General features: G+C 43.5%; 1 long non-coding RNA gene across 2 annotated transcripts in view; it reads right to left on the bottom strand.

Moving 5' to 3' along the window:
- Window positions 1-8,708: 8,708 nt before the first annotated feature.
- Window positions 8,709-20,021, bottom strand: part of LOC137333376 (uncharacterized) — a 52,415-nt gene continuing 41,102 nt past the window's right edge. For both annotated transcript variants that reach the window (XR_010965884.1, XR_010965883.1), the window contains exons 2-4: window positions 16,128-16,246; window positions 10,306-10,484; window positions 8,709-9,224 (exon numbers count right to left, since the gene is read on the bottom strand). This is a non-coding gene — a long non-coding RNA (uncharacterized lncRNA). The remainder of the gene's footprint in view (window positions 9,225-10,305; window positions 10,485-16,127; window positions 16,247-20,021) is intronic.

The following is a 20,021-nucleotide window of genomic DNA, read 5'->3' as shown; positions in this document are numbered from 1 at the left end:
TAAAGATACCATTCGCTGAAGGAAAAAATATACCGACCAATGTGAGTGTACACTGATTTTGGTCTTCACTGAAAAAACCTAAAGATATAAAGCCAGTATCACCAACAGAGCTAATGTCACCATCCGCTACAAAGATGATGACCTTTGCCCTTAAAATACTGGGGAGAAGAAGGAGAGCCATCGTCAGTGTCTTCACGCTGATCCCACACCAACATGACACAGTGATGTTTTCAAGCTGTACTGCAAGATTTTGTTTGTTTGCCAAATGTTTTTTTTCTGATAAACACAGTGCCCCTTTTCAGATCCCTTTAAATGGTGACTGCTGATGAGAATGTCAAAGGGAACAAGTTGGGAGGAGCTGCTGACCCCCAACAACAGAAAAAAAGACTTGCATTTATAGTGCACCTTTCACAACCTCAGGACATCCCGTAGCACTTTACAGCCAATTAAGTACTTTTTTTGAAGTGTGGTCATTGTTGTAATGTAGGAAACGTGGCAGCCAATTTGTGCACAGCAGAAAAAGAAAGCTTATGACTGTCACAGAAAACTAAATACTGCAGAAAGCCTAGAGGAGTATTGAAAGTACAGAGATGACGTAAAAAAGGAAATAAGGAAAGCAAATCGAGGGCATTAAAAAATATTAGCTAGTAAGATTAAAGAAAACCCAAAGATGTTTTATCAGTACATTAAGAACAAGAGAATAGCTAAGGGAAAGGTGGGACCTATCAGGGATGATAAGGGTAAATTTTGTGTAGAAGCAGAGGATGTGGGTAGGGTTTTAAATGAATATTTTGTCTCCTGATTCTTTTTTTTTTATTCGTTCATAGGATGTGGGCATCGCTGGTAAGGCCAGCATTTATTGCCCATCCCTAATTGCCCTTGAGAAGGTGGTGGTGAGCCGCCGCCTTGAACCGCTGCAGTCCGTGTGGTGAAGGTTCTCCCACAGTGCTGTTAGGGAGTTCCAGGATTTTGACCCAGTGACGATGAAGGAACGGCGATATATTTCCAAGTCGGGATGGTGTGTTACATGGAGGGGAACGTGCAGGTGGTGTTGTTCCCATGTGCCTGCTGCTCTTGTCCTTCTAGGTGGTAGAGGTCGCGGGTTTGGGAGGTGCTCTCGAAGAAGCCTTGGCGAATTGCTGCAGTGCATCCTGTAGATGGTACACACTGCAGCCATGGTGCGCCGGTGGTGAAGGGAGTGAATGTTTAGGGTGGTGGATGGGGTACCAATCAAGCGGGCTGCTTTGTCCTGGATGGTGTTGAGCTTCTTGAGTGTTGTTGAAGCTGCACTCATCCAGGCAAGTGGAGAGTATTCCATCACACTCCTAACTTGTGCCTTGTAGATGCTGGAAAGACTTTGGGGAGTCAGCAGGTGAGCCACTCGCCGCAGAATACCCAGCCTCTGACCTGCTCTTGTAGCCACAGTATTTATATGGCTTGTCCAGTTAAGTTTCTGGTCAATGGTGAACCCCAGGATGTTGATGGTGGGGGTTTTGACGATGGTCATGTCATTGAATGTCAAGGGGAGGTGGTTGGACTCTCTCTTGTTGGAGATGGTCATTGCCTGGCACTTATCTGGCGCAAATGTTACTTGCCACTTATCAGCTCAAGCCTGGATGTTGTCCAGGTCTTGCTGCATGCAGGCTCGGACTGCTTCATTATCTGAGGGGTTCACAAAGGAAAGGGATGATCCGGACGTAGTAGTTAAAGAGGAGAGGTGTGAAATATTGGATAAGGTAAACATAATGAGAGAGGAAGTACTAGAGGGACTGGAATCCTTGAAAGTTGATAAGTCACCAGGGCCGGATGGATTGTTTCCTAGGCTATTCAAGGAAGCCAGGAAGGAAATAGCGGATGCTCTGAGGATCATTTTCCAATCCTCACTAGATACAGGGGAGGTACCAGAGGACTGGAAGACTGCAAACATAGTACCATTGTTTAAAAAGAGTACGAGGGAAAGGCCAAACAATTATAGGCCAGTCAGTCTTACCTCGGTGGTGGGAAAACTATTAGAATCAATACTGAGAAATAGGATAAACTGTCATTTGGAAAGGCATGGTTTAATCAGGGATAGTCAGCATGGATTTGTTCAGGGAAGGTCATGCATTACAAATCTGATTGAATTCTTTGAGGAAGTGACAAGGAGGATTGATGAGGGTAGTGCTGTGGATGTTGTCTACATGGATTTTAGTAAGGCATTTGACAAGGTCCCACATGGCAGACTGCTCAGAAAGGTAAAAGCCCATAGGATACAGAGAAATGTGGTGAATTGGATCCAAAATTGGCTCAGTAACAGGAAACAAAGGGTAAAAGTCAATGGATGTCTTTGCGAATGGAAATCCGTTTCCAGTGGCGTGCCACAGGGTTCAGTGTTGGGTCCCTTGCTGTTTGTGGTATATATTTATGATTTGGACTTGAATGTAGAGGGCATAATTAGCAAATTTGCAGACAACACAAAAATTGGCCGTGTAGTTGATAGTGAAGAGGATAGCTGTAGACTCCAAGAAGATATCAATGGGTTTGTGGAGTGGGCGGAAAAGTGACAAATGGAGTTCAACCCAGAGAAGTGTGAGGTAATGAACTTAGGGAGGGCAAACAGTAAAAAGGAATACGCAGTAAACGGGAATATATTGAGAGGGATAGAGGAAGTGAGAGACCTTGGAGTGCATGAGCACAGGTCCCTGAAGGTGGCAGTACAGGTAGATAAGATTGTGAAGAAGGCATTCGGAATGCTCTCCATTATTAGCCGAGGTACAGAATACAATAGCAGGGGTGTAATGATGGAACTATATGAAACGCTGGTAAGGCCACAGCTGGAGTATTGTGCACAGTTCTGGTCACCACATTACAGGAAGGACGTAATTGCTCTGGAGAGAGTGCAGAGAAGATTTACAAGAATGTTGAAAATTGCAGCTATGTGGAGAGATTGGATAGGCTGGGGTTGTTTTCCTTGAAGCAGAGGAGCCTGAGGGGAGACTTGATTGAGGTGTACAAAATTATGAGGGACCCAGATAGAGTAGACAAGGAGTTCCTGTTTCCCCTAACAGAGACTTCAAGAACTAGAGGACATAGATTTAAGCTGATTGGCGGAAGGATTAGAGGGGATATGAGGAAAAACATTTTTACCCAGAGGGTGGTGGGTGTATGGAATTCACTGCCCGAATTGGTGGTAGAGGCAGGGACCCTCAACTCTTTTAAAAATTACCTGGACCTGCACCTAAAGTGCTGTAAGCCTCAGGGCTATGGACCGGGTGCTGGAAGGTGGGATTTGAATGGGCACCTGGTTGTCCTTCAAGCCGGCGCAGACACGATGGGCCGAACGGCCCCCTTCTGTGCTGTATCTTTTCTATGGTTCTATTCCCCTACAAACGACAATGAGATAATGACCAGATCATCTGTTTTTAGTGATGTTGGTTGAGGGATAAATTTTGCCAGGAAACCAGGAAGAACTCCCCTGCTCTTCGTCAAATAATGCACTGGGAACTTTTACGTACCCTGGAGAGGGCAGACATCAGTTTAACATCTCATCCGAAAGAATGTACCTCTGACAGTGCAGCACTCCCCCAGTACTGCACAGGAGCGTCAGCCCAAATTTTGTGCTGAAGAGATGGAGTGGGACTAGAACCCACGACTTTCTGGGAAATGAATTGACATCAGTAGAGATGCAAGTGATAATCCAGGGACGAGGCAACTTTAGCTGTGTGTGGTATATGTTGATCCGGCATTCTCACACCGATGGGCTCAACACTCACTACCTGAACATAAAAATTTAAACAACAGAAAGTTCTTTTTTTTTTGTCGCTGCTGTTTTTAAAAGAATAAGAAATATTTCCGAACTTGATTATCTTTATCCCTTACCATTAGATGATGAAAGTTCAATTAGCGAATAACCACGGGACACTGTACATTTCAAAAAAAATGGCACAGTGTAATATTTTAAAAAGAAGGTACTTGCTCTTAAAAAGAATGTCAGGAAGGGTTAGAACATAGAAGTAATATTGAGAGGTAAGTCGTTTTGGGATTAAGTGCTCTGTGAGACAGCTGGACTGCCCATCCCCCTTTTAGATGTATTTTACTATCATTAGTTGCTATCTTGAATTGACAGTAGAGTAATTTGAACCCTGATTCCCAAGGGCCTACTCTCTTACTTCCTGCTCTAGGAATAAGCTGTGTATTGATTAGATATCAGGCTGTAATTGGGCCCCAATCTCCTTGCTTGGAGATATATGATGGGGCTGACAGGAAATGGAAGCTGTGTTGCTACATGTAAACAATGTAGTTGCAGCCAACGTATTTTGAGCACTGAATCATTGCTGCATTTCTTAATATTGTTTTACGTTGAAGAAACGAAGAGTCAAAAAAGAAATCTAATTGTTAGATGAAAAGAGCACAGAAGTACGGACTCAAAACGTGGGGTGTTGTGGGCATGACAGCAGAAATCTGATGCCTTCGTAGATACCTTGAGGAAGGGAGCTACATGGCAGGATATCCATTTACAAGGCTGATTAATGCATTTAAAAATTCTTCCATACTGTAAGAATCTTCTTCCAAACCACAGCTGATGCATATCTAATTTCTTCCGTCATTAACACCATCATTAAACAAGTGAAAAAAAATCACAGGCAGAATGATCTTTTAATCTTCAGCCCTTTGTGCCAGGCTTAAAGGTGTTTGAATATTTTTTTTAACAATTACTCTATCTGTCTCACTTTCTGTGAATGAATACTTAATATGAAATACATAGTAAAGACTCACTTAGTCTTTTATTCCCCTTCAGGTTATTGACATCCTGCATCACAGATAGTGTGAGACACAGCCCAGGGTATTAAAAAGACTTGCTGTGACACATAACATTTAATGGCGCCAAATGTCCTTCACTTTACTCTGCTTGTGTAGTGTTCAATGGAGATTTGGGATTCTGTGCAGGCTGCACCTTGAACTAAGCCTTTTGAAGTCACTTGAAGAACAAACGATTGGATTAAGGCTTTCCAAACTCTAATTCAGAGTGATGGGAGGAAAGTCTCCTCTCTCGGATGCCTGTAAGAGTCTGACCATCAGCGCTCAAGGAGTCCGATTATGAAATGAGTTTGGGGCAGTCATAGCTCATTCCCTGACAGCATAAAACTGCCCACAATTCAGTGCAAATTGGGTCAGAAAGACTGTCAAGATTGCTGATGCAGGATGTAATATGGAGCGGACGGGAAGAGTTAGAATAGTGCATTAGGAGCTTTAGTCGTTCCCAGTGTCCTGCTCCCCACCTTGATGATAATTCCCCTTTTCCTGGGCAGAATGAAGACATTCCAAAAGCTCAGCAGGCTCCCACACCAGATGTTAAACCAGTTTGACTTGATCTGGTTTAAACTTAGGATCGCTTTTCTAGGAATATCCCTTCGGTCAGGACATTCTTAGTTCCAAACCAATTATGGTTTGCAGTCTTCAAGTGCTCGCAGTGTCATCATAGCAATAGCAGTCAATCTATGCAAAAGTTAATGCCTCACTAATGTGCCTTACGCCACTGCACAAAAACATTGACTGTTAGCTAATAGGTTAGCAATTCTTACTGATGATCTTAGAGCTGCACTGGTAGAGTACTCAGGGAAGCCCTGCCTCTGGGACACTGGGATGGGGGGAGGGGCACTGTGAGGCCTGATTCTTTCCCGATGTCGTGGCATCAGTCTTACATACAGCAGCTTTAAAGCCAGTACAGGAAGCATTAAAACCAAATGTTTGGCACAGGACCATCCAGTCTTGACGGCTATGAAAGTCAGGACACAGGTGTTAAAAAGCACTGCGGTGCCAAATCGAGTCTTGTAGCTCGCGGTGTATCCTGTCGTAGCCAGTGTGTGTGTGTGAGACAGGAGTGACATCAGAGTAACCAACTGCAGCAGTCTTTCAGACTCACCCAGCACTACTTTTTTTTTCTCTCAAGAGGTAATCTTTAAATAGGATCTGAGAATAGATGTTTTTTGCCACAAAGTAATACATGAACGTATTGTTTCCTACACAATGCTGTTGGCTGTCTCATCGTAAACAGACCTCGGCATTCTGATTTAGGATTTATCCGCCATCAGCGCTCAAGGTGTCAGCTGTGGCCTGGTGGCCTGGTGGTAGCACTCTCGCCTCTGAGTCAGAATGTCATACATTCAAGCCCCAATCCAGAGACTTGAGCATCTAGGCTGCTACTCCAGTGCAGTACTGAGGGAGCGCTGCACTGTCGGAGATGCCGTCTTTCGGATGAGATGTTAAACCGCGGCCCCGTCTGCCCTCTCAGGTGGAGGTAAAAGATCCCATGGCACTTTTCAAAGAAGAGCAGGGAGTTCTCCCCGGTGTCCTGACCAATATTCATCCTTCCACCAACATCACTAAAATAGATTATCGTCATTTATCTCATTGCTGTTTGTGGGATCTTGCTGTGTGCAAGTTGACTGGCGCAAGTCCCTACATTACAACAATGACTATACTTCAACAAAAAGTTATTCGTTGGCTGAGCTGTAAAGCATTTTGGGAGATTGTGAGGGACGCTATATAAATACACAAGTTCTTTCACTCTTTCATGGCTGAATCTTTCAATGAGATCACAGGCTTGAAATCAGTGGCATATAGTTTCCCTACCTGCCTCCTCACTTCCTTTGCTGTTGATACAAGCCGGGACATGGTTCCACAGATGCTGGCAATCCTTCAGTTCTGCATCCAAACGCTTACTCTCCATGTGCAAGCATGATGGTTAATCTTTGCAGGCGACCTGAGTGGAGGACACACACAGCCAAGCCTGATCCCATCCTCACCCAATATCTCCACGTACACACTTTCCCTCATCACTCCCAGCGAACCATTTATTCTCTGTACAGTGCTTAATGTGCAGATTATTAGCTGGAAATTCGCCAAGTGAAAAATACATGTTGTGATCGAGCACCTGTAGTGTCCCAGCACTTAGTTTCTGACCTTCCATCACTGTTATCTTCACCGCCCATTCACTTGCACTGTGCTACCTGCAACAGCAACAGCACCAGCACACCTCGGTGAGCCTAATGCACAGTAGTAAGTGAAGGGGAAATTCTTACTTGTAAACCATATTTGTGTGTATTTTTGAGTCTTAGCACTTGTCAAGGTGAAGGATGTCAGACATGGGGAATAAAACATGTTTCCATTTTTTAAATATATTCTTGTAGAAAGGAACAAATTGCATGGCACTGGGGATAAAGCAATAATTCAACTCTGGGGTTCTGCTGATATTCATAAACCAATCAAGCTTTAGCCTCGTGCTTTACGATATCATCAGCACTGCTCGATTGAATGACATCCTTGTAACTCGCTGCAGCCATCTGCTGTCCTACATCTTCTGTGGTAGACACAAATAGTTTCAACAGTGCCTTATAATCGTTGCTTCATTGTGTGTTGTTGTCAGGTTGGAGAGTTTTGTCAGAATTGGACAATGGGTTGTAAACCTGCCGAGATGGCCACTGTGGAGCAGTCTGAGCTTTGTCAGGATTTTCTGTGTCTCCCTTACTAATTTGACTTTTTTACCCCATCCTCTTCCACAGAAGACAACAGCCTCGATTTACTGGTCAGTGTTATTTTAGCCCCAGTGTTAACCCCATTTCAAATGAACAAGTCAGGGTGTGTTGGGGAACTGGATGGTGTTGTGGGTTAATTGCTGACCTTTCACTGCTTGGACCAAGGTTCAAATCCAACCCAGACTAATGGAACGAAAGGGTCATCTGTCTGTTGCCTGTAAAGGCTCTATGAGTTTGGGCAGTCTCAACCCAGGCCCTGGTGGAAATGAGCAAAACAAAACAGTTTCTAATTTGGGAGTTTCGCTCAGGGTAGCTGATATGGGAAATGAAAAAAAAAAATCTCAGCTGGTGACCAGGAATTAAAATAGGGACCTTCTAGTCTTCATTGGCTCAATATCGCACCAGGCAGTGCCTTTATCCACTAAGTCCTTGGGAGAGCTACTCTCCAACAATTTATATTTCAATAACTTAGCTGTAGTTTATACTTTTTAGATTCCAACACACTACATAGACAGGACACCGCAATGGCCTCAGTGAGTGTCCAAACATATCACTTTGTTATTACTTGTTCTCAGGGTGTGGGCTATCGCTGGCAAAGCTGCATTTCTTACCCGTCCTTAGTTTTCCTGAGATGGTGTCGGTGGGCCTTCTCCTTGATCTGTTGCGTTCCTGGTGGCAATGGTGTTCCCACTGTGGGTGTTAGGTATGGAATCCCAGGATATTGACCCAGTGACAATGAAGGAACAGCAGTATATGTCCCAGTTAGGATGCTGTGTGATAAATGTTCCCAGGACATAGGTGACCCGGCCAATATTTATCCCTCAACCAATATCATTGAAAAAAAAATCAGATGATCTGGTCATTATCTCATTGCTGTTTGTGGGACCTTGCTGTGTGCAAATTGGCTGCTGGGGTTCCTACATCACAACACCTCCCAAGCCCGCGACCTCTACCACCAAGGACAAGGGCAGCAGGCGCACGGGAACAACACCACCTGCACATTCCCCTCAAAGTCACACACCATCCTGACTTGGAAATATATCGCAGTTCCTTCATCGTCGCTGGGTCAAAATCCTGGAACTCCCTACCTAACAGCACTGTGGGAGAACCTTCACCACATGGATTGCAGCGGTTCAAGAAGGCGGCTCACCACCACCTTCTCAAGGGCAATTGGGGATGGGCAATAAATGCTGGCCTTGCGAGCGACGCCCACATCCCATGAATGAATAAAAAAAACAAGTGACTACACTTCAAAATTGGCTGTAAAGCTCTTTGGGACATCCTGAGGTCGTGTAAGGTGCTATATAAATGCAAGTTTTTCTTTTTCTTTCTTTCTCTTTTTCTTTTGTCTTTTTCTTTTGTCTTTTCTTGTCCTTCTCGTGCTTGAGGTCACGGGGCCAGGAGGTGCTGCCGATGTAAGCTTGGTGAGTTGCTGCAGTGCATCCTGTAGATAGTACATACCGCACCCACGGTGCGCCTGTGGTGGAGGGGGTGGGTATTGAATTCAGTGTCTGGGGTGCCGATCAAGTTGGCATGATGTGAGCTGGATGGTAGTTTGCTTCTTGGGTGACATGCAGCACATTCACAAATGCTGGCAAGTATCCTGTAGGCATCAGAGTGAAGGCAACATCCTTTTGCACTTCCTGAGAGAATGTCTCCACAGCACAATAGGACTAGGGGAGGGGAGGGAGGCAGTATCCATAAATTCTGCTACAGTACGATTAGAACAGAGACAAAGAGAAAATAAAAATTACAGGCATTTATTTTTCTGTTGAAATATGCGGGAAACTTTAAAAAAATATTTGTAATACAAATAGAAAACATGACAGGGAATCAATATTTTATGAAAAATAAACCACTCAATCAATTCTTTTTATTTATACACAGTACCGTAGCTACATGATCTGTGTTAGAGGTCATGGGAGTATGGGGACTGGTTTCTTTTTTGGGACCATTTATAGTGTAATACAGGAATAGAATGAATACAAAGGGTCTGAGGAAGAGAGGAAGCATGCTGCTGATAATCTGCTTTATTTAAGGGTGTATTTACACTATGAGGTTAGTGCTGGTGTATCACTCTGCTCGACTGCAGTATCAGGTCTGACCTGACCCTAGACTCAGGCTGTACTTACACTATAACTGTAGCACTGGTGTGAAGAGAGCCCACTTCATACCGACACTGCAGTTATAGCAGTTATAGTGTGAATCCAGCCTAACAAGAGTTACAAGCACGGAAACTGAGTCGGTGTCTTGGATTAAAAACTGCGATTTGTTTCTTGGGCCTAGGTTTGAAGCCTGCCCAAATGGGTGGGAGAATGTGTCCTTTCTCTCGCTCTCTGGGTCCAAAACATAATGTGTTTGTTTGGGACCTAGTTCCTGGTGAGTGTGAGCACGAAATGCCCCTATTTTGACACTAATTTGCACTAAATTGCCAAGCTCACTCAGAGCGTCCATGGGATGGCTGGTGGGGAGTTAACAACAATTCGTACTAGTGCTCTTCTTAGATTGCAGTTAAAATATATTTTGGAGTGGCATTGAAGCTTTCCTTGCACCCAGCCTGCATTGTGTCTTACCCACATAGCAACAATAACTACAGAATATAATTCATTATATGCAAAGTGCTTTGAGATATTTCTGAGTTATGATAGTGTGCTAAATGAATGCAAATTCTTTCCTTCTAACTGTGAATGCCAGAGATGGAAAATAAATAAATATATTACAATTCAAAATTTTTGTATAGGATGTGCATGTTGTCATTATTTTTGCTTGCATATTTTGTGTCAACATTTACCTTCGCAAACAGCTACGGCAACATCTCCCGTTCAACTTTGCTGTCAACTGTCATGATGTACTTGCAAACGCTGACCCCTGTGTGTCTCTGTAGAGTGAGATCCTGAAGTGTCTTCCTCTTTAATTGCCATATTGGGCCAGAAATCGCGCAGAGCGACAAGTGAACACTGACCGCAGCTCCTGCGGATTTAATTAACGAAAATACTTACTGTGGGCTCCGTGGCGTCGAGTTGCTTGAATTTGAACCTTAAAAAAAGGTGCGCTTTCAACCCAGCCTCTGAGCCGCGTGAGTTGGCGCCCGGCTGGAAAAGTCTGTGAGGAGAAGACACGCCCACAAAATCTGTCAGGAAGAGAAGTCCCGCCCACAGATTCAGCCTGCATTGCTCAAGCAGGCAAGCAGACTTCATTCATTTAAAGTTAGTATTCTGTATGTCATTACAAATAAAAATTTTGATTTTTTTTTTCATAAAAAGCCAAAGAAATAATCGAATTAAATTAAAGAGATGGGAAAAGTTAAAAAAAAAGTTTTAATTTTTTAATTTAAAAAAAAAATTAATGACCAAAAACTATTGAACTTAGGAGTAATATAAGACTCCAGATTTTTAAAAGTTCATTTTTAGTTGTTTGGCAGTCATTAACACTGTTAAGACTTAGTTTAGGACTGGTATTTTTAAGCCTACTTGTTTGATGGCTTAATTAGTTACTTTCCAGTTGGGCAGTTAAGCAAGTTGATGGTTTTTCAATGATTTCTCTGATTGCAGCGTGCGATGGCCCTTTAATTCGAAGCTGTCATATCGCCGGCGAATCACTAGGAGCAAGTTCCGGATTTCCACCTTTCACTGCGCGTGTGCGAACGCGGGAACTTGCTCCTTCATTTCGCCACTAAAAATGGAGAGCAATATCGAGCTCCTCTGTTATTTCGGGAGCGATTCCAGGCCCTTTGTGAATATAAAAAAATATATATTCAATAAACTGACCATGGACAATGCCACAGGCGATTTACTGCATACAATATAAAGAAGATTTGTTGGTGGCAATTATTTTCAATCATGTTCAAACATACTGTTCCCATATTGTGCTAGCTAAGTAGCTGTGACAGCTCACCACACGGAATCTCCTCAAAATCTAACACATTGGTTGCCACGTGAGTGGGGCAAAAACAAAACTTGCATTTATATAGTGCCTTTAACAAAGTAAAACATCCCAAGACACTTCACTGCAAAGTAATCAGACAAAATTTGACGCCGAGCCACATAATGAGATATTAGGTGACCAAAAGCTTGGTCAGAGAGGTAGGTTTTAATGAGCGTCTTAAAGGAAGAGAGAGAGGAAGAGATACAGAGAGGTTTAGGGAGGAAATTCCAGAGTTTAGAGCCTAGAAAACTGAAGGCACAGAATTGGATGAGCACAGAGGTCTCGGAGGGCTGTCGGGCTGGGTGAGGTTACAAAGATAGGGAGGTGTAGGGCCATGGAGGGATTTGAAATCAAGGATGAGAATTTTTAAACGAGGCTTTGCCAGTCTGGGAGCCAATGTAGGTCAGTGAGCACAACAACAACCAACATTTATATAGCATTCCTCACGTGCAAGAATTTCTCATAGGATTTTACAAGGGGGAGAGATGGACACTGATCAAGGAGTGAAGGAACTTAAGGGGCAAACTGATGATGCAGTCAATGAGAAAGGTTTAAAGAAGACATTTGAATGTAGGGAAAGGTAGTGAGGCAAAGCAGCTTCAGACAATCTTCTGACATATTTTCAACTGAGATTACCACAAGATAATTACAATGAAGAAGGCAAATCATCCATTTAAAAGATCCTAAAGCCCCACTCCCACCGCCATGCCACCATTGTAGTATTCAATTGTTTCTTGAATGATTTTAGGGTTTTCACCTCAACTCTTCTATCTGCAAGTCTATTCCATACCAATTTATGAAAGAAAGACACATGAGCCTCTAGCCAGGCTGTTCTGGTGCAGCTATGACACTGGCATCTACCTGCAAATGTGAAAAATTGATCTGGTGTGTCGTATCCACAAAAAGCAAGACAAATCTAACCCAGCCAATTAATGTCCTATCAGCCTCCTCCCAATCATCAGCAAAGTGATAGAAGGCGTAATCAATACTGCCATCAAACAACACCTACTCTGCTGGCTGATGCATAGATCAGGTCTGCCGGAACCATTTGACATCAGGCCTTGTCATAGCCTTGATCCATGAATGGACATAGGCTTAATGCCAGCTGAGAGGTGAGAGTAATTGCCCTTGGCCTCATCCCTCCCTATCTCTGTGACCTCCTCCAGCTCTACAACCCTCCGAAATCTCTGCACTCCTCTAATTCTGGCTTATTGCACATACCATTGGTGGCCTTGCCTTCAGCTACGTAGGCCCTAGGCTCTGGAATTCCCTCCCTAAAGCTCTCCGCCTCTCTACCTCTCTCTCCACCTTTAAGATACCTCTTAAAACCTACCTCTTTGACCAAGCTTTTGCTCACCAGTCCCAATATCTCCATACATGGCTCGGTGTCAAATTTTGTTTGATAGTCGTTCCAATGAAGCACCTTGGGACGTTTTACTGCATTAAAGGCGCTATATAAATGCAAGTTGTTGACATCAAGGCAGCATTTGTCCGGGTATGGCACCAAGTGGCCTGAGCAAAGCTCAGGTCAGCGGAGGTCAAGGCCACATTTATTTCCCATCCCTAGTTTCCCGGAGAAGGTGGCGGTGGGCCTTCACCTTGAACTGCTGCAGTCTTTGTGCTGATGCTGCTCTCACAATAGTGTTAGGTATGGAATTCCAGAAGATTGGCCAGCAGAAGAAGAGCAAAGCATTGCGCTCATGCGCATACACATGTTACTGGGCAAACGTCAATGGGCAGTTCCCTTTTGCTTGGTGGTTTATTTTACATAGCCCACCTTACAGATCCTGATTAGCTTCTGCAACAGTCAAAACAGGATAGTGCCACACCCTGTGACATAGTTACATATTCACCTATCCCCACCCTGACACACAGTGGTCACACAATTCATTAAGTACATATTATTGGTGTCAAATTAGGTTCATTGTTTTTTTCCTACCATAGAATCATAGAATGATACAGCACAGAAGGAGGCCATTCATTCCATCGTGCCTGTGCTGGCTCTTTGAAAGAGCTATCCAATTAGTCCCATTCCCCTGCTCTTTCCTCATAGCCCTGCAAATTTTTAAATGCGAAGTGATACATTTTGGTAGGAAGAACGAGGAGAGGCAATATAAACTAGAGGTCACAATTCTAAAAGTGGTACAGGAACAGGGAGATCTGGGGGTATATGTGCACAAATCGTTGAAGGTGGCAGGGCAGGTTGAGAAAGTGGTTAAAAAAGCATACGGGATCCTGGGCTTTATAAATAGAGGCATAGAGTACAAAAGTATGGAAGTTATGATGAACCTTTATAAAACACTGGTTCAGCCACAACTGGAGTATTGTGTCCAGTTGTGGGTGTTGCATTTCAAGAAAGATGTGAAGGCCTTAGAAACGGTGCAGAAGTGATTTACTAGAATGATTCCAGGGATGAGGGACTTTAGTTATGTGGATAGACTGGAGAAGCTGGGGTTGTTCTCCTTGGAACAGAGACGGTTGTGAGGAGATTTGATAGAGGTATTCAAAATCATGAAGGGTCTAGGCAGAGTAGATAGAGAGAAACTGTTCCCATCATCAGAGGACAAAGATTTAAGGTGATTGGCAAAAGAATCAAAGGCGACTTGAGGAAAATCTTTTTTACACAGCGAGTAGTTAGGATCTGGAATGCACTGCCCGAGGGTGTGGTGGAGGCAGATTCAATCATGGCCTTCAAAAGGGAACTGGATAAGTACTTGAAAGGCAAAAATTTGCAGGGCTACGAGGAAAGGGAGCAGAAGTGGGACTATCTGGATTGCTCTTGTATAGAGCCGGCGCAGACTCGATAGGCCGAATGGCCTCCTTCCATGCTGTAACCTCTCTATGATTCTACTTCAAGTATTTATCCAATTCCTTTTTGAAGGTTATTATTGAATCTGCTTCCATCGCCTTTTCAGGCAGTGCATTCCCGATCATAACAACTCGCTGCGTGAAAAAAATTTCCTCACGTCACCTCTGGTTCTTTTGCCAATTACCTTAAATCTGGGTTCCCTGGTTACCGACCCTTCTACCACTGGAAACAATCTCTCTTTATTTACTCTATCATAAACCTTCATGATTTTGAACACCTCTATCATATCTCCCCTTAACCTTCTCTGTTTTAAGGAGAACAACCCCAGCTTCTCCAGTCTCTCCACATAATTGAAGTCTTTCATCCCTGATACCATTCTAGTAAATCTGCTCCGCACCCTCTCTAAGGTCTTGACATTCCTCCGAAAGTGTTTTTCCCAGAATTGGACACAATACTCCAGCTGGGGCCTAACCAGTGATTTATAAAGGTTTGGCATAGCTTCCTTGCTTTTGTACTCTTTATGTTTATAAAGCCATGGATCCCATATGCGTATTTAACAGCCTTCTCAACTTGTCCTACAGCCTTCAAAGACTTGTGTACGCACTCCCCCAGGTCTCTCCATTCCTGCACCCTCTTTAAATTTGTTCCATTTACTTTATATTGCCTCTCCTTATTTTTCCTTCTAAAATGAATCACTTCACACTTCTCTGCATTAAATTTCACCTGCCATGGGTCTGCCCATTTCACCAGTCTGTCTATGTCCTCCTGAAGCATGATACTATCCTCTTCACTGTTTACTACATTTCCCAGTTTTGTGTCATCGGCAAACTTTGAAATAATGCCCTGCATACCCAAGTCCAGGTCATTAATATACATCAATACCAGTAACTATTAGCTGTAACTACGGAAATCAAATCATGGGAATAACTATCACCTCCGAGTCACATGCTATCCTGGCTCGGACATATAGCACGCTCCTTCATCGTCACTGGGACAATATCCTGGAATACCCTACCTAACACTATTGTGGGAAGCACCGCCATCACAAGGACTACAGCAGATCAAGGTGAAAGCCCAACATCTTCTCAGGGCAACATTCACATCCCGAGAAGAAATTTGTGCTTCACAAAAGTGGATTGATATCATATCTCAGATCTATAATGTGATGGCCCTTCTGCACTCACTTTATCTCTGGAACAGCATTATATTGAAAAACAAGAATTCTTGCCTCTACATAGTGGGATATTTTTAACATATTTGAAAGGACTCTGATCTCTGCCTCCCCCAGGGTCCACCCAATCCTACGAATATTTGTCCGTTAAACTGATTCAAAATGATCGCCCTCAGCCGTGGGAAAGTTCTTGGTGGTTTCCTTCCATTCTCAATGGTGTTTGATTTTCTTTGGCTCAGTGTTTCTCCCTGGCCTGGGTCTGACAAGAGTCCTTAAAAATTAGCATAACGGTCTCCTTTATGCGTCGCAGCATTCTTTAAATATCCTCATTCTTAAAATGCCACGTTCTTGCTCGAACCCCCGTGTTTTCTCAATCCTGCATTTGTTTGTTTTTTCAATGATGCATTGTGGTGGCCCACATTGAAATAGGAAACTGTGCTCTGATTCTTTTCCTCTGTTGGAAAGTCTAGTGTTCTCCCTTCCCCCTTCCCCCACCACCACCACCACCCCCAACCCCTCCCCCAAAAGCATGGTTTGCTCTTTCCTGTAATTTTATTCTCATGTGGTGAGATACTGTGGAAAAATGGAAAAAGATAGATTAGTCACATGAAAACGATTTATCATTAAATCTCTGCCAGCTGCAGTGTCATGAATCTAACTGGGATGCTGATGAGAGATAAGCACAAATATCCTGTGGGGTTTTTTTTACCTTTAACGGCCCTGTTTCAGCCAACTTTGGGGTATCCATCCTCCTGTTCTCTGGTTTTCAGGCTTTTGTTTTTCAAAAAACAATAGCTGCCCCGATAGCTCAGTTGTTAAAGGCACCATCTGGAGTATTGTGGAAAGAAAGGTTTGTATTTGATACTGCATTTCATTGTGTTTCTCAGAAATGTCTCAAAGTGCCATATGAGCAATGTATTACTTTGGGATGCAGTGACTGTTGTAATGTAGGTAATCGTTTTATACACAGCAAGATCCCACAAACACCAATGAGTTGAAAGAGCAGTCAATTTGTTTTTGGTGTTGTTGGTTGAAGAAGGAATGTGGCCTCGGACATCAAGAAAGAAAGGAAGAACTTGCATTTATATTGCGCTTTTCACATCCTCAGAATGTCCCAAAGCGTTTACAGCCAATGTGGTACTTTTTGAAGTGTAGTCACTGGTGTAATGTAGGAAAAGTAGCAGCCAATTTGCTCACAGCAAGGTCCCACAAACAGCAATGTGATAATGACCAGATAATCTGTTCTGGTGATGTTGGTTGAGGGAGAATTCACCAGCTTATCTTCAAAATAGTGCCATGGGATCTTTTACATCCACCTGAGAGGGCAGATAGAACCTCGGTTTAACGTCTCATCCGAAAGACAGCACCACCAACAGTACAGCATTCCCTCAGTACTGCACTGAAGCATCAGCCTGGATTATGTACTCAAGCCTCTGGAGTGGGAACATGAACCCACGACCTTCTGGCTCAGAGGTGAGAGTGCTACCCACTGAGCCACGGTGACACTAAGGGAACTATCTGATCTCATTCACACAGTGCCATGGGATTTTAAAGATCCACGTGACCAACAAAACTGGCCTTGGTTTGACGCCTCATCTAAAGAATAGCGCTTCAGATAATGCATAATTCCCTAAGTACTACATTGGAATTCTAGCCTAGGTTATGTGCTCAAATCCTGGAGCAGGGTTTGAACCAGCAACCAGCATCTTAGTGGTTATGGTGTTGGACTAGCAACTCAGAGGTCATGAGTTTCAAGCCCTACCATGGCAAGTTGTGAAATTGAATTCAATAAATCTCTTTATTTATGCCTTGGAACCTGAAAAATAACCATGAAAATCTTCTGGATTGTCAGAGAACCCACTGGTTCATTAATGTCCTTCAGGGAAGGGAACCTGCCGCCTTTATCTGGTCTGGCCTATATGTTACTCGAGTGTCACCATATATGGTTGACTTTTAATGCCCTCTGAAGTGATCTAGCAAACTATTCAGTCATAAAACAACTGCTACAAAACAGAATATGATAATTCCCTACTCCAACACTGTTGTGGGAGCACCATCAACACAAGGACAACAGTGGTTTATGAAGGTTCACCACCACTTTCTAAGGGCAGGTAGGAGGGAATAATAAATGTATCCAGTGTCATCTACATCCCAAGAACAAATATAAAAAACGGTCTGTTGTGGTACATCTCCATGAACTTTGGCCAGTGCACGACAAAAGTCACATATCGCATCCAGTGATAGGGTTACTTACACTGATTACTTAAGATAAATAAACAGAGAGCGCACATTGAAGAACAATGTGATAGACAGATAATTTTGCGATCTTATCCCCAAATTGAGTTACTTAGATCTGATCTGCTGCGGAATCAAATGTTACCCATTACATGATTTGTTAATGCAATAGGCACATTTTCTGTTTGGGAGGCGAGACGAGTTCCAATGTTTCTTGGCAAGAGTGAACCTCCAACATTGTAACTTCTTCTATTGCATTGAGTCCCTCACCGCACGGGACTCTTCCCCTCATTGGGACGGGACTCCAGGTTTGTTTGTTCGTGGGGTTTTCTGTGGGAGAAGGGGGAAGACCAAAGATTCCAAAAAAATGGACCATTCACCCCATATATATCTGACCCAACTAGTGTCAGCCAAGCAGAAATCTGAATTTCTTTCTCCTTTAAGCAGGAGTCCGTTCGCCTGCAAGCAGGAGATTCTTGAAGCATGATGGATGAGGTGCACATGCCTTTAAGCAGGAAGAGTGGGGTTACATTTGCCTTTAAGCCAGAGCGGAATAATCACATTGTATGTTTAAAAAATAAAATTGGCCTGATTGTTTTTTTCAAAATAGGAATTTGTGCCAAATAAACTCTTAAGAAAATACTCCTGCATGCTGCAGCACACAGTCTATTCAAAGAAAAATGCAATCTTGGGAGCTTTACCTTATTCCTGCCACATGATTTATTTAACCTATTTTCATGTCTTACATGCCTGTGTTTGTGGCTAATTGTTCTCCACCCTCACAGCACTATGCAGACAATTCATGGATGCCCACCCCACCTCACCAGTTCCTCTTTGACATTACGAAATGTTGGCATGTGTGTCCTATGTTCAGAACCCCGGGGAGGCCATTTAGCCACATTTGGGCCAGAGTTCCCAGCTGACCCCTGGGTGGGGAGTCTCAGTACTGTTTAACTGACAGCCATGGAGAGAAAGAATCCTTTCCTGCCCCCCTGCCTTTCAGGCTCTAAGGATCTCCAACTGTTTTCTACAAGGCCTGCATTATCAGTCTACTTTTAGCCCCTGAACATCTTTCAAAATGCGAAAGTATTGTGTAGCCTAGAATGTGTGCAGAAACAGTTCTTCATCATAACGTAAAAAAGATCCCACGGGACTATTCGAAGAAGAGCAGGGGGGAGTTCTCCCCAGTGTCCTGGCCAACATATATCTCTCAACCAACACCGGAAACAGATGATCTGGTTGTTTATTTCATTGCTGTTTGTGGGACGGTGGGATGTTGCAGTGTGCAGATTGGCTGCCGTGTTTCCTACATTACAACAGTCACTACACTTCAAAAGTACTTCAATGGCTGTAAAGCACTTTGGGATGTCCTGGGGCTGTGAAAGGTGCTATATAAATGCAAGTCTTTCTTTCTTTCCTTCCATGACTTTCTAATGGTGAATATTTGAAAGTATAGCTGGATAGAGGGCAGTCCAGTGACATGTTAGTGAACCTATGTGCTGTAGAGTGTGCATACCCAGCCATAATTTCCCATATGGCACAGCGCCAAGTGGAAATGAAGAGCTTCTCCACAGAGGTGGAGGGAAAGACTTGGGGCCACTAAGTGGCTGTTTGTAGAGTAGCATGAGCAGTGGCCTGAGCGTTAAATCAGTGTACGGCTCTTATAAAACTATTGTTTTAGGTCTATACCTGGCCTGAAAGTATAACCGAAGTGTAAGCTTGGCCTCAGCAAAATCTACCTCCTCTCTCGTGGTGGCATCATGAAGTTAAGAACATACAGGACCAGAAGAGACATTGGGCTGGTGGCAAGTTTAAAAAGCACCATCTACTACTCCATCCCTCAAACTCATCAATTTCTCTCTCTGCCAAAATTCTATGCAGGTCCCTCATGAATGTGCAGCATTATCCGTCTCCACCATATCCCAGAGTAGTCTGTTCCATTCAGCAAGTGTGAAGCTAAATCTAATCTGCCTATTTACCTTTCCTCTTCTGAGCTTGAATCTGTGTCCCATTCTTGTAGATTTTATTAAGAATAGGGATTCCTCCCATGGTCTCATTCCATCTTGTCTCTATGACCTACTCCAGCTGTATGTCCCAGTCCACTCGTCCAGTCTTCTGATATTGGTTTACTGCCTATCTCCTACTCCACCATCGAAGCTCATTACCACATGGAGTGATTGAGGTAAATGGCATAGATGCATTTAAAGGGAAGCTAGATGATGGAGAAAGGAATAGAAGAATATGTTGATAGGGTGAGATGAAGTAAGGTAGGAGGAGGCTTGTGTGAAACATAAACACTGGCATAGACCTACTGGGCCAAATGGCCTGTTTCTGTGCTGTAAAATTCTAAGTAATTCTATCTAAAGCA

Source organism: Heptranchias perlo, chromosome 16, assembly GCF_035084215.1.
Source record: "Heptranchias perlo isolate sHepPer1 chromosome 16, sHepPer1.hap1, whole genome shotgun sequence".
NCBI lineage: Eukaryota > Metazoa > Chordata > Chondrichthyes > Hexanchiformes > Hexanchidae > Heptranchias > Heptranchias perlo.
Note: the sequence above shows the minus strand (reverse complement) of the source record. Positions and strands in the feature narration are given on the sequence as shown.